The following is a 26,217-nucleotide window of genomic DNA, read 5'->3' on the forward strand; positions in this document are numbered from 1 at the left end:
TCCATCAATAGGACAAACTAATGAGAGGGACATTTTGGGGTAGGGTCCCATCACAGAACTTCCCAGGTTTATTTATTTATTAGATGCTTGAGTTTCCAATATTTGCAAGGTACTAAGCCAGGTCCAGTGTGGAATACATTGATGAATAACACAGGGATTGTGCACTCAAAGGTTTTATAGAATAGTGCTGGAGATGAGATTTCTATCTATAAATAACTATAATAGAGACAGGGCTAAGAGCTGTAAGACAGGAGCTGTAAAATGCTATGGAAGTCCAGAGGAGGTGGATATTATCTTCAGCCAAAGGGGTATGAGGACGTGTCATGGAGGAGGAAGACTTTTGTCTGGAACTTCAAGGATGGGTAAAGTTTAGATCGGAAAAGATGCAGGAGGTTGTTTATTACCATGCCAGGGAACAATTCTTAGCTGAGATGCAGAGACTGAATCCAGAAAACTGTAGGCTAACCAGGATGGGCCAGGGGTGGGTAGCTGAGGCAGAATGTGTAGTTTGGGGTGTGGCTACAAGGAAGTGAAGCTGAAGTTGTAGTTTAGGAAGAGTCTGCAAAGGCATTTATATGTCACACTCAAGAGGTTGAGTCAACAGCAGGTTTTCAGCTAATGAATAAAGGGAATCTTTGCAGAAGATAGTGCAGCCGGGGTGGGACATGGTTTAGGGGTGAAGGGTAAGAATGGAGGTAGAAGTTCAGGTTAGGAAGTTAGTGAAAGAGTTCTTCTAGGAGGCAATAGAAGGATTGATCAGACAATACCAGATCGGATCCCACCACCCACTCTGTACACGCAGGAGGACGCCAGCATGCCTTCGTACCTTGGAACACATGCAAACAAATAGAAATGGAAAAGTAGAGCAGTTGAGGTAGCGATGTGGAAAAAACACAGGAAACACTAAAATGACCTGAAAACTGTAAAAATCAAAAGAAATCAATCTCTTTATGTAATCAATCCATCTAAGTATGTATTTTGGGGAAGGGGAAATCGGTAACCAATAAAATATTTATTGGGTGTTTCTTTAGAGTACCTGCAAAGTTCTGTCTGGGGCACAGGCTCTGAGGCAGGGTAGCTGGGGATACTGATTAGATATGTCTGGTAGGCAATGCATTTGGGCAGCTGTCAATGACACAAAAGGGCTAGAACGAATGGGCAGTTTAAGGGTTTGTCAAGGTCAGGGCAGGCGAGGACCCGGGCATGTGTCCTTGTCAGGGCTCCCTGAAGCTAGTGCTGCAGAGTTCAAGGCAGGCAGAGACGGTCAGTTGAGCTCGCAGACAGGGGCAGATGCTTCTCCACCCTCGACACCTCCAGAGGGCTAGAACCACTCTGCCAGTTTGAAATCAGCTAGAGGCTTTTGCAATCCTCTGAGACCAGGCCAAATTGTGCCCTAATTTTTTTGTTGTTGTTTTTTAATAGGCCTCATCCCTTTTATATTAATATTTATTCTTTTGTATGAAACAGGCATCATCTTCATATCTTCAAGATGGTATGGTTTCTGAATTATAATGAAAGTTCTAGACTTCTGATCTCACAAGGATGAGAGACTAGAGCTTCTGAAGTCAGGTCTTTTGGATTGATTTTTTTTTTCTTTCTCCTTTTTTTTTACTATCTTTTGCTCACTGAGTAACCTTGGGCAAGTTAGTTAAAATCTGTGAGGTACAGTGTCCTCATCTGTGAGCTGAGATTATGATGGTATTTGCCTCTAAGGGTCATTGTGTGGATTAAGTTAGATAATGAATGTAATTAAGCAGATATCCTACTGTTCATTAAATACTCAGTAAAAGTTATTTACTGTTCTCCAAATTATCATAGTGATACTTGGTGTGCTGTTATCAAGTTGTTTAACCAGCTAGTCCTTAAAGGAACTATATCATCAGTTCAAAATTTTTCTATCTTGTCCTTGCCTTGGAGTTATAACTTCTTGGCAAGTTAAAAAAAGAAAAAAAAGACTAAACTCAGATGCAGTCATTGTAAATTGTTTGTATTACTTAGGATCATTTTGTGGCATGTGACAGAACTGAAGCAGCCCAAGCAAAAAAGAGAAGGCGTGGTCTCAGAGCATGCTTCAAGGACGACTAGTGGAGATCAAGCAGACTTTCAGGAATCTCTGTCTTATACATCTCAGCTCTGATTTCCCCTGTTTGTATAATTATCAAGAGATGCAGGATAGCTCCCGGTGGTTTCCTGCTTATATCCTGCCTGCTAGGCAGACCACGCAGAAAGGTGTGTTTTAGCTGATGTGACTTTCATGGTCCTGACATGAGTCTCCTGCCCGCGCCAGTAATGCTGTATGTCCAGATGTTTGAAATAAATTACTTAGTTAGGCCTGTTTCACGTTCCCACTCTTGAAGCCAAGTGCTGAAATTAGCCTCTGAACCCCATGGGCTGAGGATAACAGAGAGGTGGATTTCTAGCGTGGTGGTTCTCAAAGTGTGATCCCTAGATCAGTAACATCAGCACACCCTGGAAAGCATGCCTAGAAACACATATTCTCAAGCCCTATCCCAGTCTTAGAAAATCAGAAATTCTGGAGGAGGGTCCAGGAATCTATTTTAACATGCCCTCCATGTGATTCTGCTATATGCTCAAGTTTGAGAATAACTGTTCTAGAAGAAGAGGCATGAACTATTTCCAGAACAAAGACAGAAGGATGCCGAACAAATGGAGACAACAGATGCCCACCACAGCTTGCACCTAATAAACCATCGTGTCCATCTTACAGATAGGGAATCTGAGGGTCTACAAGATAATCGGACTAGAGCAAAGTCTCATGTCTACTTATCCCAGAGCCAGGTCTTGGATTCAGATATTCTGGTTCCTCATCCAGAACTCCTTCCACCACAACAGCATAAAAGAAATTGAGAAGAAACTCCCTCCTGCAAGGCACTGCACCTGTTTGTGTGGATTGTTCATTTTTAAGGAGTTTTCCACGTAAGTAACCACTACCTAAGAGTGGATTGCCCAGACACATCTCCAAGACACAAGCTCCTCTACTGCCCTAGAGGGAATAAGCCCCTGAGAAGTGATGGGGATACGTCAGGTAGCAGTTTCCATTTCATCTCTGCTCACATTCCAGAAAGCATCCCTATGCCCAGAGGTTCTGCATGGCCAGATGACATGATTATCCGCAGATGTTACTGACTCAAGGGCCAAGTTATTCATATTTTACATTTGAAAATCATCTCCCAGCTAAGGCCAAATGAAATGACCTTTGCAGAATGAACTAGATGGAAGTCAACAAGAATTTATTGAGCAGGGAGTATGTGGCCGGGACCGCCAGTCATGGCTGAGCTTACGAGGGAGGAAGAAAGCACGGGCACTTCCCCAGAGGAGATCACAAGCCAGTGAGGCGGATGAGATGAACACAACTAAAACAATTAGGGAATTTTATGGGCATTCTCATCTTCAGCCGTGTTGCCGTGTGCCCTGCATCTGAATCCTCTTTCTATATTTGGGGAGTTTTCCACCTTATGAATCTTGATGAGAAACAGTCCACTTCCCACTCGAGAAGCTGAAAAAGCCAGATATAAACTTCCCCAGCTACCCAGGGAATGACGGAATGGTTGGCCAATTAGAGGTGATTGCCTGGATCTGGTGGTATAGGGAAAAGGAAAAAAAAAGACTGAAAAAATTTTATCATGGTGGCTGCAGTGACATTTGCCTCTTTTCCAGGGCACTAGTGACAAAGGAGCCGGAAGTGGCACCAGAAACTCTGTGCTAGGAAGTGGATCGTGCTAGCCACAGAGCTCAATGTTAAAGCAATAGAGCCATCAATATCCTCACCAGATGGCTCGTGTGCCATGGTGGGTTTTGGTTGTGTGCACCCCTTTTGTTTTCTAGGCCCTCCTAGTGATGCTGTGAACTTATTGGTATCTTTCCAGAAGTTTCCTATGTGGCTTGAATTTAACCAGAGTCAATTTCTGTTGCTTGCCCCTGTGCATCCTGACCTACGAACACTGCCTCGATATGTCCTGCTCTTCCCATCGTGGGCTTTGCGTGGGGTGTTCCCTCAGCCCAGATGCTTCCTTCCCCTTGTCTCTCATTCTCTCCACCTTGTGAAACCCTACTCACCCTCTAATCCTTCAGGGCCCGGCTTGAACCTCATGTCCACACAGCGGCAGCCTTCCCTGAGCCTTGGGAGTACTTCTCTTCTCATCCTTTCTCGCCACCCTGTACTCTTCCTTTGAAACACCATCCAAGTGTGTAGACACGTGCCTGTTGATTGCTGTCTCCTTGTCTTAATTCATTCAGGCTCCCGTAACAAAGTATCCTAGACTGGGAGATTTACAAACAATAAAAACGTATTGCTCACATTTCCGGAGGCTGGGAAGTTGAAGACCAAGGTGCCAGCAGATTTGGTGTCTGGTGAAAGAGGTGAATACGCTCCCTCGGGCCTTTTTAATTAGGGCACTAATCCCATTCACCAAAGCAAAGGCCTAATGACCTAATCACCTTCTAAAGGCCCCATTTTTTAATACAATTGCATTGGGGATTAGGTTTCCAGGTGAGAATTGGGGGTGGGGGGCGGGCACAAACATCCAGACTGTAGCATTCCTCAAACTAGACTAAACCCATGTGAGGGTAGGAATGGTGTCTTTTCCTCTCCACTGGATCACCGCTGCCTAGCGTGGTGTCAGGCACGGGGAAGCTGTGTGCCGTTTGAGATCATTGAATAGAATGAGCAACGAATGCTGTTAGGATGTGTGGTACACACCATGGATACTGGAGTCCTCTCAAGAGGCTGGGCAAGGTTTCCCAGAGCAAGTGAAGCTCACATTGATGTATTTGTGGGATTTGAAGTAGAGGAGGACAGGAGTAGACAACCCCAGATCAAAAGAGCAGTGTGGATGTAAGAGCAGGAAGGGAGCTGTAAACATATGCTCAGGGAATAGGGAAGTGACTTATCGGCTGGGACAAGGAGTCTGCATAGAAGAGTAAGGGCAGGTTAAATAACACAGGTTGAAGAGAGCAGATTTGGGTTGCCTTCTATTTAAGGAGTCTATTAAAAGGAGTGTAAGAGGTATTGGTTCTGCACAGGTGCTGTATCTTGCCTGGACCTCAGCTTCTCCATTTGTGAGACAAGAATAACATGCAGTTCAGACAGTCCCTGGAGTGAAATGCATTGTTAAGTCACGTATAGTGTTCCTTTTGAAAATCAAACTTGATCCTCTGATACTATGAACGCTTCAGTGCCACCCATTGCCTGCAAGACAAAGCCTGAGACCCACAACCAGGCCTTGAGGTTCTGAATCGTGTGACTCCCATCTGTTTTCCCAGCCTGGCTTCCTGCTGATCCGTCCTCACCCTTACTCAAATTTCCTCAATCTCTTGTACACCTCTGTGTCTTCGCACATGCTTTTCCCTCTGACTGTACTGCTTTTCCTTTTCCTAGCCCATCTGGTGAGCTTTATTAATTGTCCATTTAAACTCAGATCATGTCATCTCTTCGAGGAAGGCCCTGCTGACCCAGAGCTAAGTATTTGGGTTCTTTCATGCCTTACATACATTTCAATAATTATGTTTTTCATATTTTTCTGTGCCCCAGAAATACCTACGTACCTAGAACATAGTAGACGGTTAATAAATGTTATGTAAATCAAAACACTTTGAAAACTACAGAACACTAGGCTATTCATCTACTAAACACTTGGTGGGTATCCATTAAGTTCCAAGTTAAGCACTGGGTGACAGTTGCCGTGGTGCTAGTCATTGGGGTGGTGTTTGTGTAGCAGAACAACACAGGCTCGTGAAATCTCCCTGATAGAAGGAATTTGTAGAATATCTAATCCAACCACCCTCATTGTCAGACAAGGCAACCGAAGCACAGAGAAGTGAAGCGTTTGTTTAAAGCCACAGAGTAATTCATAGCAGAGCAAATGAAGAACCCACTTCCTGTGACTCTTAGCTCAGAATACGTCCACATCACCTTCTGCTTTTCTGCTTATTATGGTAATGATCATCCTGCCTCTTAGCCACACTGGTTAACTCGTATTTTTATAGCCCTTGCTAACGTTATGGAGGATTAATACTCTTTTTTTTTTCATACCTTTATTATCACATTATATGGCTGCAACTAAGTCATAGCGTATGTTTTCCCTCGTTGTTAAGGTGGGTATACAAAGAGTGACTTCCTAATATTTGAAGAGTTCATAAATTATAAATTCAGCAAATTTCCATTTCCACCCACCTCCTTCCCTGCGGTAGCAATTCTGGAGCCATTTGGTGGTGATTTGTAAATCTTTGAACCCGTAACAGGAGAATGGATAATTCTAAGAGTGCATCTAAAAGAAATAGTTTGCATCGTTGCGAACAATGAACCATTCTGTAATTGAATAGAAGACCTGAGACAGCATGAATGAGATCATGTCTATAAAACGGTCTGAGCCCCTCAGAGGCAGCACTCCATAAATACAAGGTATTGTTGTTCCAGCATTTGTAACACCACATAATATGAGCACTACTCATTGCGAGAAGAAAATGGTCTACATGGGGCTTCATAAATAATAGTGTGTGCCTGCTGACTCCTCCTCTCATTGCTCCCAGCTCCATGCTGGCCTCTGAGCCAGCCTCTTACCCTGTTTTCCATCTTGCCACTTAAGATAGGCCTGACAATTTGGGGCAGAACTCAGCGAAGTGTGCCATTCATTCAGTAATTCATCAAACATTTATTGAGTACCCACTGGGTGCCAGTGGTATGCTAGGTCCCTGGTAGGTTGATGAGTGCTCTGTCCTCAAAGTGTCATCCCCAACCCACTTCCTGGTCCCAAGATGCTCTGGCCTCAAGAATTCATCTGCCCCACACCAAATGATTCCCTTGTGCTGTGAACGCTCAGAGCTCATGTTGGTGCAGACATTTTGCAGGTCATTTTATAAGATCCTCAAGGGTCAGAGCCATTTCCTATGTCTGTCCCACCACAAAATGCCTTAGTGAGAAATGGCTGTGATTTAGGGATAAAGGGTGACTCTCCTTTCAACCATTCATTAAACACATATTTACCGAGTGCCTGTGATTAATGAGTAGGCACTAAGGATATAGGCATGCATGAAGAAGATAAGCTCTCTACCCTCAAAGAGACAGATACCAAAGATATAATTAAGTAAGGACGTGCCATAGTGACAGGTAGTGTGAGTTTTGTGAATAAAAATAAACTGGGATGAGGAGCTTGCAAATGACTGCAGGCCATTTTAGACAGGTGGGTGACCTCTGGGTAAGACCTGCGTGAAATAGGAACTGAGCCCTGTGGATGATTGGGAGACAAATACGGCAGGCAGAGAGAAAGCAAGGGTGAAGGTCCTGAGCTTTGGATGTTCTTGGAGCATGCTAGGATCAGGGTGGAGGCCAGTCTGTCTGCAGAGCACTGAGTAGGGAATAGAGCAGTAGGAAAGGAGGTGAGAAGGGTAGGCAGTGCCTAAGTAATGCAGAGATTTGCTGGCCCAGGTAGGGAATGGTGGGTGCTTCGTGGATGAATTGACTAATACCTCTGGACTACAGCAGTAGCTTCTCACTGCTCTTTCTGCTGCCAGTGTCTCTTCTTTACAACTGTCCTTGTGTATCTGTATCTGACTTCCGAATCACCATTCAATTTCGGGTCAGATCCTACCATGTCCATCCTCAAAAATTCATGAAGTCTGCCTGACATTTAAAAACCTAAGTTTAAGGCTGGGCGCGGTGGCTCACGCCTGTAATCCTAGCACTCTGGGAGGCCGAGAAGGGTGGATTGCTCAAGGTCAGGAGTTTGAGACCAGCCTGAGCGACACCCCGTCTCTACTAAAAATAGAAAGAAATTATCTGGCCAACTAAAATATATATATAGAAAAAAATTAGCCGGGCATGGTGGCGCATGCCTGTAGTCCCAGCTACTCGGGAGGCTGAGGCAGTAGGATTACTTAAGGCCAGGAGTTTGAGGTTGCTGTGAGCTAGGCTGACACCACGGCACTCATTCTAGTCCGGGCAACAAAGTGAGACTCTGTCTCAAAAAAAAAAAACCTAAGTTCAAATTACTCTTTGTGGCATTGAAACACTCTATTTGTAGATGTGGGTCTACACTGTCCAGGGCTACTCCATCTGCATCAGACTCCATGGCATTGCTTGAAAATGCTCAGCTCTTTCTCAGTGTCATTTATACCATTCTCTCCACCTTCTCCCTATTCCTCTTTCCTCATCCTTCAGAACTTGGCTCAAATGTCATGCCCCCTTCAAACCTACAGTTACTATTCAGGTCTCTTCCATGTGTGCTTCAATACTGAGGTTCCCTTTATGCTGTGTTTAATTCTGCCTCAATTAACATAAGTTGTGAATCTGTCAGTTTGCAGCAAGAGCATCTGCTTTTTGAGAACAGGAATTCTGATCCTAGTTATTCACAAATCCCCAACACTTTGTGCAATGCATGGCACACGACCAGCCCTCAGGAAAGGTTTGATAAGTGACTGATTATCTTCATGTAAGCCAACAACCACAGGAAATAACATTTGTTGAGGACTCACCGTGAGCTTAGTCCTGGGGTAGGAACCTTACATAGATTATATCATTTAATCTTCACATCAGCCCAGGAGATGGGGCTGTCACGGATGCAATTTACAAAGGAAGGAACAGAAACTCGGAATGTTAAGGACCTTAACCATGTGCAGTCTGATACTTAAGCCTGTGTTTTTAATCATTGCATTAGACAAAAGCTCTAAGATCATTAACTCCATTTCCTTGGAGGTCAGAACCAATTCACAGCAAGATGGAGAGATTCCAGTTGGCTGTGAAGAGGGACTTCCTGGAAATGAAGGCTCTTCAGCTGAGGAATGGATTGTCAAGGACCTTGATGGGTGAAGGGAAGGTTGCCATGGCTTACCTAGGAGGTGGCTAGGAGTTCTCACTCTTCCAGGGCACCCTCTGAAATCTCTGTTTCCTGAATTTACACTGATACCTTATATCTTTCCCTGAGAGAATAAAGGTCTCAGACCCATGTTTAGAAGTCCTTGATTCTAATTCTGTCTCTGAGTATGACTTACCCACAAAACCGACAGTTTCCTAATCTTGAAGTGGCACTGATAATATCTGCTCTAAGTACAAAGCTTCAAAAAGTTGACATTGCTGGCCGTCTTCCTTTCTCCATCTAATTATCTATACTAAGTAGCTCTTTTACTCCCAGAAAACTTCAAGCACAATATACAGATGCATGTGACACATAGTCCCTATCATCAAGAAGTTTGTATTAGATATGAGAACATAAGATGTACACACAGAGACCCTTAATACTAATCAGTACATGATAAACAACAACCTAGGACCTTGCAGATAGAAAATGCTAAAGAAGTATGGGTTATTCACTGAGTTATCAAATAACTAAATAATTCAAGAAACTTTTGTCAGGCATTATGAAATTTCTGGTCTTGTGTGTTGTGAAAATTTTGGGAAGGTGAACCATTTGTGTCTGGGGGAACCTGAGAAGGCTTCACTGAGGAGGTGACATTTGAGAAGAGTCTGTAAAGTCTAGGTTGCATGAGAGAAGGGTCTTTAACTTTCTTTTGTATCACTGAGCCCAGGACAGTGTTGGCACATGTGGGCACTTTCTATTTTTTGTCCCACGAATGAGTGAATACAATTGCAATGGCCCGGTGGCAAATGCATGTGATAGGTAGGAGTGGGACAGTTTTTTTTTTTTTTTTTCCTTTTCTTTTTTAACACAGCCACACATGTGAAAGTCCAAGGAGCACCACTCAGCTCCAGGAGTCACTGCTGCCCTCTGGGCCTCAGTTTCCTCATCAGGAAACTATTGAGGCTGATCTGGACAGTCCCAGGGGCCTCCTCCTCCCACTGTTCTGTGCTATATCCTGCACTGCTTTTAGTCAACAGTAGTCATCACCATGACTAATATGTTCTAGGGCCGGCAGCATGGAGTGGGTTTCTCTGTGTGCTCCTTCCGCTACCAGAGCAGAACGCACCCTTCAGCTCTCAGAGGTGGGCTCCTGCAAGGGCACCTGCCCACACCAGGCAGGACGGTCCGGCCCCCGGAGACTAGGGCTCGTGAATTTCATGGCAACAGCACCTCGGAACATGAATCCTGGGCCTGATCCAGGTTCCAGGTGGGAGGATGTTGTCACTCAGAAGTCAGTTTCATTCTGTCAATGGAAAATTCCACTCCACCAGCAAGCTAATGCCAACAAGATCCAGAACGAGGCTGAAAACCTCAAAGCAGAACTCATAAAAGGAGATTCTCCAAAGTCCAACAGATACAGAGCTGAGAAATATTTTACTATTTGGCCTTAGAAAAATTACTTACCTTCCCTGGTCCTTTCTCCACCTCTCTCAGGAAAGATGCTAGGAAGTTACAAAGGATTTGAGATCCTCTCATGCACAGTGGAGTGAACTGTGTCATCAATAAACATTGCACCTCTTAGACTGAGCTGTGTCCCCGAGACTGTAATGTGACAAGGGATGTTTGTTGTCTCTTCCAAGTTCTGATTCCATCCCTAAAATGGGCACAAAGTCCCCTACCTCCCAAGGCTGTTTTAACAATGAATAAATTAATGCTTGAGAAATAAAATATGAAAAGGACAGCATAGTGGCCCAGAGGAAATAGTGGAGACTGCAGATTCCCTCAGACCTGGGTTCCGATACTTGCTGTGTTGTCTCTAAGCTATGTAACTTTGGACAAATTACTTTACCTCTTAATCATTAATATTCCAATCTGATAAGTGGGAATACCTTGAAAGATTATTGCCTGGATGAAATGAAATGCTCTGCAAGAAGTGTCTTACACAGTCCATGCAGCAAATGTTATTTCCTGTCTCCCTTTCTCCTCTTTACAAACATGAAGTTATAAATGTATCTGTAAGATGTATTATGCAATGTAAAGCGTTTCAACTTCTAAAAGGCTGAGTGTGCTCTGACCTTACTGGGATCTTTAGGGTAAGTAAGAAAAGAGAAAATTAGGTTGACCAAAGGAACTCAAGAAGCCTGCCAGGACTGTGGGAGACGAAAAAACAGTGCCTAGCTCTAGGAAGAAAACTTTAACTTTTCATTATTATTATTATTATTATTGTTTTTTTTGTGTGTGTGTGTGTGATTTGCCACCATCTTTTTTTTAATTTCAAAATATTAAGAAGGTACAAATGTTTTAGGTTACATGCATTGCTTTTGTAATGCTTGAGTCCCAGCTACAGGTATCCCCATCACCCAAATAGTGTTCATTGTACCCATTAAGTAGGTAATCGCCCATCCCCTCCTCCCTCTTCACCCCTGCTTGATTTCCACTGAGTTTTACTTCCCCTTGTGCACATGTGTGCCCATCGGTTCGTTCTAATTTAATAGTGAGTACATGTGGTGTTTGTTTTTCCATTCTTGAGATACTTCACTTAGGATAATGGTCTCTAGTTCCATCCAGATTGTTGCAAAAGGTATTAATTCATTTTTTTATGGCCAAGTCTTACTCCATGGTATACATATACCACATTTTATTAATCCATTCATGAATTGATGGCACTTGGGTTGATTCCACATCTTTGTAATTGTGAATTGTGCTGCAATAAACATTCGAATGCAGATGTCTGTTTTATAGAATGTCTTCTTTCCCTTGGGGTAGATACCCAATAGTGGGATTTCTGGATCGAATGGTAGGTCTACTTTTAGTTCTGTGAGGGATATAGCTTTGGGCTGTGTCCAGAGAGCAGCAATAGTCCCAATCCTTCTGCTCCAACTCCGTGGTTAGATTATCAAATCCAGGTAGAAAGGTGAAACTTTTCATGTTTCCTTTTAGAGTTTCCATCAGATATTACTGGGATTGATTCATGAGGGTCTCAACATTTTGTGCATTCAGCTCCTGCCAAGTAGCATCCCCAGATAGACAGAGATTTCCCTGAAATATTGGAGTCATAGATACCATGTGTGTTTTACCCAATAACCAGAAACCAGGCATCAAGATAAAAAGGGAACAGATATATAAATCCCAAGCAAGGGCTGTAATTCACGTGTGCTAGTGATTACTACTTGCCAAACAATTAGCCTAGATTATCTTTTCTGAAGATCAAAGCAGTACTCTGAGGTAGGTCATTTTATTATCCACATTTTATAGATGAGGACTTAGACTGAAATAGGTCAAGTGAGTTACCCAAGCCCAACACTCTAGTAAGTGACACAGCTCAGATTTGAATCCAGGCTGACTGGCTGGATAGTCCTAGCCCTTAACCTCTATCCAATCCTGACTCTCAAAGACATAAGCCTCTGTCCTAGGAATACCCAGAAGGGTAACACTATGGCTTTCTGAACACTCCATTTGCATGTCCTCATTGTGGGCTTGCCCCACACGGGAGCTCCTACAGTCTCACCAAGGCAGTTCCTTCCTTAATGAGAGCTTTGGATAAAAATTTGAGAGAGGAAATCTATGGGGATCTGCAGCATACAAGCAGTGTGTGTGTGTGTATCTGTGTATGTGTGTAGGCGTGGGATTGGGGGAGGGGTGGCTGCCACTCTAGCAGGGAAGAGCATTTTATCATTGACATTGTCTAGAATTGCCTATTAAAAAACAGATCAAATTTTAGTTGATCTTATTGTTTTATGTTTGTTGTATATTGATTGCATTATTGGTTTTAAATTCTCTGCATACAATATACCTCCTATTGTCTCCCCACAAAGTGAACCACTCTCTCGCCCTACCCTAGGTACACCACTAGAGAAGATTAAAGATTATAAGAATCCTTTCCCTTGTGCCCCAGCTCCTACATTAGCCAGAAACCTTTGATTTCATGTGGTTCATATATTGGGATTTGAACAAAGCTTAGGCTGAGAAATGGGCTGGTTACTAAAAAAGAGTTTGAAACCACTGGGTTAGATACTCTAAAGCTCTGCCCAGTCTTGACATTTTATGGCTCTGAAGTGGCTCTCCCCTGGGAGGGGTGACACAAAGCACTGATTTACGTAAATGTACAAGTCTCCCTGAAGGCACTTGAGAGTCAACCATGGGCATTTTGCACTTTATGACAGTTATTCCTGATGCGAGACCTCAATGATTATACATTTCATTTCTTTTTAGAAACAAAGCAAAAAAAATCTTCCTTGGTGTATTTTCTAGGCATTATTCTAGGGATTGGCATTTTAGGGATAAAAAGAATAAATATGATTCTTGTCTTTTGAGGTTTGGGACTAATAGGATGGGAGAAAGAGAGAGAGCAAGAAGTAAGCCCAAATAAATATATAATTACAAATTGAGGTAAGTGATAAGAGGAAAAAGAAGATGTTATTATGAGCAAGAATATCAGACAGGGTCATAATTTAGACTGGAAAAAGAAAAGAGGAGTCACTATGCTAAAATAATATTGACTCACAGACCTGAAGGCATATCAGTGGTAGATGGTGGAGGAGTGGAGAGAACAGGGCTCCTGGCAGCAGGACCTGCATCTGCAGAAGCAATGAGATGAGGTTGAGTCGGAGCCTTGAGAAAGGAATGAGACCACTGTGGATGGAATGTGGCAATGACAGGGGACGGCTGGGCTGGGAGGAGGCCACAGGGGCAGGCAAAGCCGCATCTAGCCAGACTCTGGAGGCCACAGCAAGGACTGTGGAAGTCCCTGGGAGGTTTTAAGCAAAAAAATGCCATGACCCAATTTTTATTTTAGAAAGACTTCTCAGGCTGCACCATGGAGAACTGAGTCACCAAAAGTTGCTGAGTAATCCTGAAATATCTTTAGGACAAAAATAGTGTTCTCCTTGAATCTCAGTGAGAACACTGTGGATTAAAGTTTTGGGTTTGCCTGAGTCAGCTGCAGGCCGTTTGCACACGAGAAAGGCATGGGGCTCAGAGCTGCCTTAGAAGATGACAGACTCGTCTTTTATGGACCCCATGCTCCTGGCCCATTGCCTCCCTCCTGCCCTTCCTCCTCTTGGTGACTCATAGCTTTTGTCCAAAGTAGGTGGATCCTCCTGCCAGCTCCCACCCTCCTCATCCCTGTCAGAGGAGGCAGCTCTGCCAAGTCCCCCTCCGGAGTCAGGGACACCACCTGTCACGCTGCGTCCTCCTCCTACTCGGACATCTGACAGCCTCCATGGCACGTGAGCAAGGGAAGCACAGATCGTTAAAGCTAAAGGGACCTTAGAAGCCAACTGGATCGGCCACCTGAGTTACAGACACAGGGAAGAGAGCGATACCCCAGAGGGCCACAGTTAGCTAGGGACCGAGTAGGGTAGTTAAGCTACCAGGGCACTGGGAAGATTAGTACCTCCATCCCAGATGAGTCCTGGAACCTGGTTTGAGACGGTGTAGGCACTGAGAGGTCCAGCGACCTGAGTTCCAGTCCCAACTCCAGAGCTGACTTGCTGTGTGACCCTGGACAAGCTCCCTTCCTCTCTGAGCTGCACTCTTCTCTTCTGGGCCACGAGAAGACTGGTCCTGTGGATGTCTGAAGCCTGTTCATGCTCTCAGGCTGCAAGACTGCCAGACTCTGGCAGGAACCCAGAATGGGGCAGTCCTGGTGACAGATGACATTTTGACTGGCTTCCACAGCCAGCTCCTTCCCATGGAGCTTGGAGAAGCTAAAGGAATTGTTTCTATTATAGGGCTCTCTGTCCCCACGTCCACACACATGTGAGGGTTTGTTCTCCCATCACCCTTGACTCAAGACCCTACTCAGCTCTGCGTTTCCTGATAAACAGCCCCTCACCCTTGGCAGTTCCTCACTCCCTCTCCAACATCAGAAGATATCTCTTATTGCTCATCTTCCATGGTAGTGGCCAATCTGCAACCACTTCTGGTGACTGGTGATGACAGTGATGGTGTTGAATGGGACATCCACTCCACTTGCATGTCCTCATTAAATCTTCCGCATCGTAACACCTGAAAAATAACAACTACAAACAAACATACAAACAATGAAAAACTCATTTTATATAAGAGGGGTACAAGAAATTGCCAACATTGTTCAGATAGTAGTGAAAATAAGATTCAACCTCATCTTCAGGACAAGATTGTAACTAATTCACTATACGGATAGAAGGTTAACACACAGACATCTCCCTCCTACCCCTACCTAAATATAAGCACTTTTTCCTGAACTCAGAGAGTGACCTAAGGGAGAAGATCCAGGGTGCTGAAGAATTACTAAGAGGAGACTTCAGGTGGAGAAGAGATTGCCAACATGCCCGGCAGGCAGCTGCCTTATCTGCCTGTGCTCTGGGCCTGGCCTCGATGTTGCATATGGTGAAAGACATCCTGGCCCCTAATCAAGGAAGCTTCACTTGCTGGCTGCCTCCCTCTCTTTCCCTCTCTCTCCCTTTTTCTATGTCACTCGATAATGCTAATTTAGGGCTTTAAGAAGTCCATGCCTTTCATGTAAAGTTCTAAGAGAATCATTCAGAGGGGCCCCCAGCATCCTGCTCCCTGAATGAATGCACAGACATACTCACACCCATGCACACACACACACATATACACACACATAGACATGCACGTGAAGCCACCAAAAAAAAAAAAAAAAAGACTAAACAAGGGAAGCATTGTGTTCTGTACAATACTGAGTTCATATGATTGTGTATTTGTGTATATCAGGGGATAGATCTGTTTTGTGGGTTTATGAGCAGTGAAAATGGTTATGAAGTATGCAAACCCCCCACTCCAGTACTGCCGCTATGCCAGGAGGGTGGAGTAAGTTTAGAACTCAGGGGAGGGAATGGGTTCTTAGTTCACTGCAGTGGGTGCAGTGCCCCCTGTGCAGCTGGTCTTTTGGCTACAGGTGTTAATCAGTCCTCCTCTTTCTAAGGCAGAGCTACCCCATGGGGCTCTGAGAGGCTTTGCGTAATGGTTTTCCTGACTAAGCATAGATGTGGTGGCTCACTTGTTTCTCTACTTGGGGGGCCTGATGTCCACCAGGACTCTCTAGGCAGGGGAAGATCAGTCTCTTTCACTCCTATAAAACTCTTTCTACCCACTTCCCACGCCCCCAAGAAGACAACTTCCTCCCTTCCTATGGTCTTCTGGGGTGATGTGGCAGACTTCCCCTCAAGGGCCCAAGTCATAAATGTTGGCTCTTTTCCTGGGATCACAGTGGGGAAAAAGATGTCAATGCAAAATAGTGTCTTTTCTAAGTAACTTGCCCTTTTTCATAAACTTGTTAAAAATCAGAAAAAAGTCTGGAGCCAAAAAATATATAATCTCATAGAGGTAGAGAATAGAATGATAGTTATCAGAAGTCGGGAAGGGTAGGAGGGAGAGAGGGATGAAGAGGGGCTGGCCAACGGGTACAAAAATATAGTCAGGGAGAATAAAAAGTTCTGGTGTTTGAGAGCACAAGAGGGCAACTATGGGTAACAATAATTTATTGTATATTTCAAAATAGCTGGAAGATTTGTAACGTTCCCAACACAAAGTAATGATAGATGTTTGAGGTGACGGATACCCCAGTTACCCAGATTAGATCATTACACATTGTCTGCATGTATCAAAATATCACGTCTCATAAATACAGACAGCCATTGTGTAGCCACAAAAATTACAAATAGAAAAAAAAAGAAATAACAAAAAGGAAAGAGTTTGGAAAAGCCAAGTGGAGGGGACTCAATTAATATTAATATATTTTGACTCCACTGATATAGAACATATAATAATTAAGAAATAATAGCATGGAGCTATTGTGGGAATGAACTGAAATAAGATAATGCAGGCAAACACTGAGTGTCTTGTTTGGCACATAATTCGTGCTCAGTAAAACGTGTGTGTGCATGTGTACGTGTGTGTGTGTGTGTGTGTGTTCATGCATGCAGCCCTGCAAGGCTCCTGGCCCTTTGGGATGGAACAGAATGGGTGACAGCACTGTCCTTTTCTCTGAGACAAGTGATTTTCAGAAGCACTTCTCACTACTCTAAGGCCCGAACTGAGATTATAATTAATAGCTCTTCCTCACTCAACCCAGATTTCTTCCTCTCCTGCTCCCGACCACTGGCAGCCTGTGCACTTCATTTCTGTTTGGCCTGAAGGGCTGTTTCCATTGGCAGAGGTGTCAAGTGGAGCTCATTAGATGCACGGCCTGTCCTGGGCAGGTGCTTATGGAGGCCTGAGTGCCCAGTGCTTCCAGAGTGGCCTGGCTCCAGCCGTGCCCGTGGACGTGGGTGGGGGTAGTCATGGTCTGCCAGCCGTGCTTGTGCTTATTCACACGGCACTTCTCAGCCAAGCTCCAGTGGGATTTAGTCAAGTTGGGTCACATGTTTTCAGTGCGTTTACAAAAAATCCAAAGCAATTGCTTGCATATACGGTAAAATGAAGACCATGTAGGTTTCAGATTAAAACAGCCCTATGCGGATTTGAGATTTGGCTCTGACAAGCCCTGGTTGTGAGACCTCGGAAAAGATTTCAGATCCACCATTATGAGACTGAGTGTTTTGCCCTTGCTCTTTCAAGCACTGCAGACTTGCCCATATCACAGAACTTTCTCCACTGAACTGTAATTGCCCACTTGCTTATTTGCATCTGCACGAGACTATGAGTTCCTTGGGGGAGAGGGTGGGCCATGTCTTGTTCACCAATGTAATCTCAGTACCTAACGAGCTCCCTTCATTACAGGTGCTTGATAAAATATTTGGTGGGTGAATAAATAAGCTAATGGATGGATAGATGGATGTATGGATTTGTCTTAAGTAAATAGTCCCTAATCTGTCAAATGACAGAAATACCATCTACTTCATAGAGATGTTATGGAGATTAAATGCAATGAGAATCTCTAAACCCTTGTCACAGTCCTTGGTATATAAAAGATGCTCAATACAAACTGGCTCCTTTCCTCTAACTCTCCACTCTTGCCCACAAGGTGACAAGTTAACTTCAGTAGATCTCACCAGGTACCGATTATGTAAGTGTGAGCTTTCAGAATTCTAGTTCTTTACATATGGCTAGGTGCATCTTCAAAAACTGCAAATCTGGTCACTTCACCCCTCTATGAAAACCCATCAAGGATGCTCAATCATTAATCAATTGCCAAAATGTTCAGTGTAGCCCACCGAATCCTGCCTGAGTTGATTCTCACCCACCTCTCCAGCTCTGGATTCTGCCACTCTGTCCCCCAGCAACATGGGCCTTATTTTGCACACTGGGCTTAGAACACACTGGATTACTCAGGACTTTCACATCTTGCCCCTCCTGCCTGCAATGGCTCCCACCCACAGTCTAAGTCAGGACTTTTTCTTAGACATGCTTATATTAATAGCTCCATGAGTTTTTTTCTTCATTAAACACAGTTTATGATGTGTGCATTTGTGCGACCCCATCATTAGTGCCAGTTTCCAACATAGACTCTGTCTTCTTTGCTCTATCCTTATTGGCATAAAAATAGGAGTCAACAAATATTTATTGACAAATGAAAACCCTACTCTTTCCCCAGATTTTGCTCCCATTCCCTCCCGAGTCCCCCAGCAAAGGTGTGTACACCTCCCTTTCCATGCTCATTTGGAGATTATCCATTGCATGTTTGCCCCACAGCCTGGAATGCTCCCTGGCAGGCTGAAGCAGACATGTATTTTGATGAAGTTCAGCACTCGTAAGTCCCAGGGAACTTTCTGATATGCTTTCTTGTTCAGTCCACTCTTTGCCAGTGCACTAGCTATGTGCTCCAGCCCACGTCTCTGAGCCCGTTTTGCCTGCCTCCTTCCTCCAGGGCTTGGCGATTATATCCTAGGATTCTTTGGGAGTGGAAACAGCCAGCTGAAGTAGGAATGATGGAGATACCAAAGATGGCTTTTCTGCATCTCAAAATGTCACTATGTTTGCTGCCTTTCAGGTGTTACAGGTCAACAGTTGATGCCCTAGAAGAGGAGTAAGACGAGGTCCCTTGAGTCCAGCAGTGCACTGAGTCTAAACAAAAATTCCCCTGGGATCCATCAAGGCAAGGGTCAGAACATGCATCCATTAAGGGAAGAAGGGAATAAATGTGACTGAGGAACAGGCATATATGCAACTTGGAAGAAAAAGATGTGCACATTCTTAATGGCAGCCCTTGGAACAAAAGCTCTTTTTTGGATGGCATTTTGGATCAAGTCACACTAGAGAAGGAGTCTTATCCCTGCAAGGAACTCCCTGGTCATATCATATTTTTTTTTTTGTCTTTCTACTTATAAAGACTTGGAAAGAGAGAGTTATTTACAGCATGTCACTTTGAATCAAAGAATAAAAATCCGCCTGGGTTTGGAAGCATGGTTCCTGATTGAATAGAGGAGAAAGCATGTGTTTAGAGAGAGGCAGGCTGGAACCCTTATGCATTCACCACCTGGCTAGATGGCCCTGGCTAACTCTCATTTTCTTTCTGTGATTGTTTCTTTGCCATTATATAGAAAGAGTTGTGCGTCATATCAACAGGGTTGATGTGGGGTTTAAATGTGACAATGCATGTAAAACACCAAGGAAGTCCCTCAGGAAAGGTTAGCCCCTTTCCAAATTCTCTTCTCACGTAACTCAGATTGGTGAGTTCCTTGAGAAACTTTGAGGTGGTGGCGCCTGCCAAATCGGGTGAGAACCATCATGAGCAACTTCCTCATGGGTTTTGTTGGAGTTCCTGCCATTGGCTGGGGAAAAAACTTGCATTATGAAGTCAGTCTTTTCATCTTTTTTGCCTGAATTAGACCCAAAGTGATATCTAGTTCCAAATTAGCATTATATGTCATTTGCCTTGAGAACATTTTATAGGAAGTCATTTAAGGTACACATGTACATCTAGAGAGATCTTTCTTCAAATTATTCACTCCTGTATCCAATTTGTCATTGAGACGTGACATTTATTCATTTGAATTGCCTTTGCGACTTGACATTTTATCTCCATTTCTGCAGCCATTTCCCAATCCAGGCTTCGTAGATTCCATTTATGGACATTTTTGAGCATCTAACCATGTACCGTAGGTCTTCAATACCTCTGGCTGGATTTCTGCAACAATCTCCAAGCCAGGCCCCAGTGCCAATCCCTCTGTCTTGAGTTGTAAGAATTATCTCTTCAAATCTTGCTCTCATATTCTCACTCCCTTGTTCCTTATCATCGATCAATAAATCTTAACATTGGCTTCTAGCTAAGTTCGAACTTCACTGTCTGATGGGAAGGCCCTCTAAAATCTGACTTCATCCAACCATCAGGACACTCCTCAAGGTTCCCTGCTCACCAGTCTAGTGAGAATTATCTTTCTCATCCCCCCAAAAAGTCACATTGAGCTCTAGTTCTGTGCCTTTGTTTATGTTCTTACCTGTCCTAAACTGTATTCTCTTGGTAGTTGCCTGCTGTTGAAATGTATATGTCTATTCATATCTTATCCCCTACTCTCATATGCTTATTACTAATTTTTCTAATATCCCCTCCTATTCTTCAAGATCAATTCAAATCCAGCCTCATCCTTCGTTAATCTCTCCAGCTCATTTGACCTTTCTTCTCTAAACTCCAAATGCATTTATAATTAGTGAAGAGAAGACTAACTACTTAATTATTCTCAAATGATTCATCTAGTACTTTGTTTTGGTTGTAGTTATTGCTGTTGTTGTGGGTTTTTTTCTGTGCTTTCAAAATGAAAACGACTGCTGAGTTTAGTCCTGATATACCAAGTTCTTAGGCAGTTACTGGCTGGATCTCATAAGTTTGGGGATAAGTTTTAAAACTGGTGAGGAGGGAGCCACCTCCTCTTCCTATCCCTGTGCCCATCTGCTCACTTCTTTCCTAGTTCTGCCCAGAACATTCCTTGTGACAGTTCTTACTAGTGGGCAGGGTTACCATGTGCACAATTCAGTGCTCCAGCATGGCCCTCTCTTTTGCCTTTTCTGTCTCCTATGGTCAGGCACATACTTACCATCACAGATGGCTAATTCAGGGGTTACCCTCGGAGTAGACCCAGTTGTATCTTTCTAGTCCATCTCCCTCCTGCCTGCAACTGGATGAGGAGTTGGGCTGGCATATGCTCTGCAGATCCTCGGTTCTGCGGCCAAGGAACAGAAAGAGCGGCTTAGGCCTTTAGCACGTCTAGCAGAAGTAACAGAATTCATGACTGGAACAAGGAAGGTGACTTGAAGCTGCTTCCCAATGTCTGATTTTAACCTCTACCCACACCTTTCACTATCTGATCAAGTTAAACCTTTTATAGACATCGTAGCAATTGATGTCAGAGTAGCACCTGGAGATCCTCTTCTCCAACCCCCTCACTTGACACTTGATAAAATGATGACTCAGAGGGAGTGTGATTTTTTTGGAGGCTTCAGAGCAAAGCCGAGACAGAATCTGAACACAGATCTGCTCTCATCTCTTTACCCACCTCACTTGCCATGTTCCAGTGCACATAATGGGGAGTTTAAATTCCTTTGACTCCCACACTTGTATCTCACCAGACAGCCAGCCTCTGATGCAGAAAAATGATAAATCAAATTCACAAATATCACTTTATTTCAAGGGTATTCACGTGGCTTGTGGGAGGGAAAATATCATGTTCAGGGAAGGCAGTTGACACCTGATGTGACGATGAGTACATGGTGAGGCAATGGCAATCCTCTTCTGTCTGGACATGAATCCCAGACCTTTGAAGTGCTCAAGGATGGATTAAAAGTGAGAACACGCTCAGCATGGCTGGAGGGCCATAAAATTTTGTCCTAAGAGAATTAGGGAAAGAATTTGGAGATCATGCTTGACACTAGCTTCCCCAGCTCTAATAACATAAAGGCATAAAACATATAAAGTCCAAAATGAAATGCTAAATTTGAAACAGAAAAAAAAAATAGTGACACAAAATCAAATAGCCAAAAGCCACTTGGTGTTGTAACTTTCATTTAGACTCACAGATGATTTAATTCCACTCAAAGCCCAGCTCAAATTTTGTCGCCTCTACGAGACTTTCCTCAATCCTCACTGTCAACATACATTTTTCCTCCAAAATATTATCATAGAAATTTGTTAATATTTCACAGTTGTTGGCTTGTGTGTCTTGTGGTTTAGCTTTTTATGTATTTGTCTGTCTTTGCCACTAGATTGAGAAACTCTTTGGGCCAAGAGCTTCCCTAATGTGTATTTATATCTCCTATAGCCAGGAGGGCAAGTACGCAACATGCCGCCAGCCTCTCCCTCATTTCTTGCTCCAGGCAGACATTGATAATCAATCACAGCATTCCTTACTGTAATGCCTGGAAAGGCCTCAGAATCCCTCATAACAAAGCCCCCTAGGCTGCCTCTATTGATTGATTGGAGTTCTCATGCAAAAAGAATTTATTTGCTTTATGTAGTTACCTCAAGTAGGACAGTGGTTTGCACAGTACTGGTGTTCAGTAAATATTTGTAGATTTGAACTAGCTCCTGACAGGCATACCTGTAAAAGGGATTAGAAGGTTGGTGCGGGGAGGGGGTTTGGGGGGTAAGGAATAATGACCTGGGACATGGAGGTACCACAATCATTAGGACCTGGGGCATGGGTTGAGGGGGAAGAGGGGTCCTGGATGCAGTTTCCTGATGGAATGGGAACCTCAGGCCACAGGATCATTGTAGTGGGCTGCGTAGCAGAACTGGGTCCCAGGCAGAGGCTGACCATGGGGCCGATCAGGTTGGACTTTATTGGCCAGGCAACAGCTTTGCTTATGGTTGCAAAGACAAGAGAAACTCCACAAACACTTGTCATAGGCCTGCAAATGTCACTTGAATGTTTTGCATCTAGTATAGATTGAATAAATGATTAATTTGGTGTAGCTCCATGGATTTTTTTCTCCAAGGATCACATGGTCTCTTTATCATATTGTCTTTTCATCTCTAAACCTAATGATTCATCCCTCTCTTGTTTTGTATTAACTAATCGCTTCTTCTTCTTCTTTTTTTCATAGTTGTTTGCTTAGCTAATTAAAAGGATTCCTACTGGGGAGAAACTTGGCTTTATGGCAAATTGGGTATCATTGGCCACTTATGAAGGGATTGCCTTTGGGTCAGGTTCACTATGCAAGTGGCATTTTTATGTAAAGAATAGCCAGCCACACTTCTCTCAGTGGCTTTATGTGGGTTTTATATATCAGTCTGACCTAGATAAAGATAGAGACAATGGTAGCTCCCACGCTGGACTTCTTCAGTACAGTGAGGGGACCACTAGAGTGGGCAGTAAAATCAGGATGTCAATCCGTAGGAGTGAACAGAGGGAAGACAGATTCTCGTGCAAGGGGCAATTAGAGTTCTCAGTGCCTGGTGCAAGGGGAGATTAGAGTACTAAATGTCGTCTCTGACACCTTGAGATTGGCTAAGATTATCTTCAACTGAGTTTCATAGATATCCTTGAACCCATAATTTGGGCTATTTCATCAATTTTGGAAAATCTTTGGCCATTATCTCTTTTAATATTTTTTCTGTTCTAATCTCTCCTTCTGGGACTCCAATTATATCATTATTGTCCCACATGTGTCTTTTTCATTATATTTTCTCTGTGTGCTTCAGGTAGGATAATTTCTTTTGATTTGTCTTTGAATTCACAGTTCCTTTATTCAGCTCTGCCAGATCTGCTGTTAGGCCTATCCAATTAATTCCTAGTTTTAGATATTGTACCTTTCAGTTTTAGAGTGTACATTTGGATCTGCTTTAGAGATTCTCTTTCTCCATTAAATTTCTCTATCATTTGTGTCTATTTTTCCTTCTTCTACATACTTTTTATATTTATAACAGTTTTTTTGAGAGCCTTATCTGCTAATTCCAGTATCTGGGTTGTGTGTGTGTGTGTGTGTGTGTGTGTGTGTGTGTGTGTGTGTGTCTGATTTTTTGACTATTTTTCCCTCCTGTTTATGGATAACAGTTTCCAGTTCCTTTGCACAGCTTGAAATTTTGATCCATGCCAGGTTCTGTGATTTAAACAATGTAGACACCAGAGTAAATATTATTTTACCCCAGAAGGGCAAACCCTTTACTAAGTCAGAAAACTAGAGTGAGGAGATGATGATTTCAATTAGATTCAATCATGAGTTGAGTTAGGTCACATCTGGGTTGCAACATTATTTACTTTTAGTTTGGCTTTGTTTCAAATGCCTAAGGTCAAGATATGTCCTGTGGTTATTACTGGCTCCTCTATTGAGCGTGACTTTGAGCTCTGAGGACTATAAGATGAAAGAAGGTCATTCTCTTTCCACCCCAGCCCTCAACCTCCCAACATGCGACCGTGCTACTCAGCCCAAGTCCTGTCGGGGAGAATCAGAGGGCAGTGAGAATTAGTGCTGCATTACTGCATTAGTGCTGCATTGCATTTCGACTCATCCTGCCAGGCCACAGAATGAGAAAAAACGTTTCTGGCTTATCCTTATCCCATACAGGACTGTCTGCCTGAGGATGGCATCATCTTCCACACTTTCATAAGTAGAAATTACAGATACTGCCAGAAAGAAAGCAGACACTATTCTCTGCTCATGTAAGAAGGGCTCAGCTCTCTCTGGAATTTAATTCTTTTAGACTTCTTTGTGTCTATAGCTCTCTAATGTCTTTAAAATATGTATATGCTATTTTCTGTTAGTCTTAGTTGTGGGAACAATGGTCATTTTGAAATTCCACATCCTAAGCAGAAGCAGAACTCTTGCGAGTTAACATTATGATCACATTCTAAGACCTCTTCGTGGGAGTTGGGGTTGGAACTACTTATATTTGTCTTCTCTTGTGAATGTTGGCTGCAGTAAATATTTTTAGTAGGTCTTGAGACAATCTCCATGTATTAATCAGTTATTGCTGGTAACACACATCACAATCTCAATGACTTACGACAAAGATTTACTTTCTTGCCCATGAAACTTTGAGTTACCTGTAATTCAGCAGGATCATTTGGGTTTAGCTTTAGGCTAAGGGTTGGGTTCAGGTATGACCCACATACCCCATATATCTTTTCGCTATCTAGGACATGCTCTTCTTATGGTGGATCTAGGATAGTAATAGGAATATGACATATCCTATGGACTGAATGTTTGTGTTCTCCCAAAATTCATATGTTAAAACTCAGATTCCCAATGTAATGGTATTTAAAGATGGGCCCTTTAGAAAGTAATTAAATAACGAAGGTGGAGCCCTTATTAAGGGATTAGTGTCTGTATAAAAATAGGCATGAGAGATTTTGCTTCCTCTCTGCTCTCTCTCAACCAAGTGGGAATACAATGAGAAGAGGCTGCCTGCAAACTGGGAAGAGTGCCCTCACCAAACACCAGATTTGCTGGTGCTTTTGATCTTGGACTTCTTAGCCTCCAGAACAGTGAGAAAGAAAGAAAGAAATGCTTAAGACACCCAGCCCATGATATTCTGTGATAGCAGACCAAACTAGCAAAGACAGCAATTGGTCCAACAAGTGGGGTGCTGCTGTAACGAATACTTACAAATGTGGAAGCAGCTTTGCAACTGTGTAACACATAGAGGCTGAAAGAGCTTTGAGGTGCATGCTAGAAAATAATCAATAGTGCTGTTAAGGGACTTTTGAAGGTAATTCTGGTGAGGGCTCAGAAAGAAAACAAGGAGAGCTGGAGAGAAAGCCTCAATCTTCTTAAAGAATACATAAATGATCATAGACAGAATGTTGGTAGAAATATTGGACATGAAGGCTCATTTCGATGAGGTCTTAGGTGACAAAAAAGAAACGTTACTGGACAATAAAGAAAATGATATCCTTGCTATTAAGTGCAAAGAACTTAGATAAATTGTGTTTGTGTTCTGGTGTTTGGTGGAAGATAGAACTTGTGAGTGATGAAATGGGATGTTTAGTTGAGGAGATTTCTAAACAATGTGTTAAAGAAGTGGCTTGGTTCCTCCTGATTGCTTATAGCAAAATGAAAGAAAAGACAATGAATTGAAGATGGAATGGTCAAGCAGAAAGGAATCAGAACTTAGAGATTCAGAAAATTCTCAGCCTATCTATATTATACAGAATTAGAAAATGTGTTCAGAAGAGAATACTAGGGGTGTGATGTACCTACCATTAGATGAAGAGATTAATATGGGTATGAACCTTGGGACTAATTAGCTACCCCTGCAGGAAAACTGCTAGTTTGTGCTGAAAGGAAAAGTGATGGGATGAAATGAAGGATGGCTTCTGGACTACATTATGAGGCTACTTGGCTGTGAACGTGAATTATTCTTCAAGAAAAGGGAGGAATGGCCATGGAGGTGATTTAGAAATTATCAGGGCCACTGCCTGGGGTTCAACAGCATAGATAGTCACCAACAGAAGCCACGCTGGGGCCTGACCGCCTGCCCAGCAGAGCTACAGCATGGGTGGGCCTGGGCAGAGAGCCGTGACCT

This window comes from Lemur catta, chromosome 10, assembly GCF_020740605.2.
Source record: "Lemur catta isolate mLemCat1 chromosome 10, mLemCat1.pri, whole genome shotgun sequence".
Classification (NCBI taxonomy): domain Eukaryota; kingdom Metazoa; phylum Chordata; class Mammalia; order Primates; family Lemuridae; genus Lemur; species Lemur catta.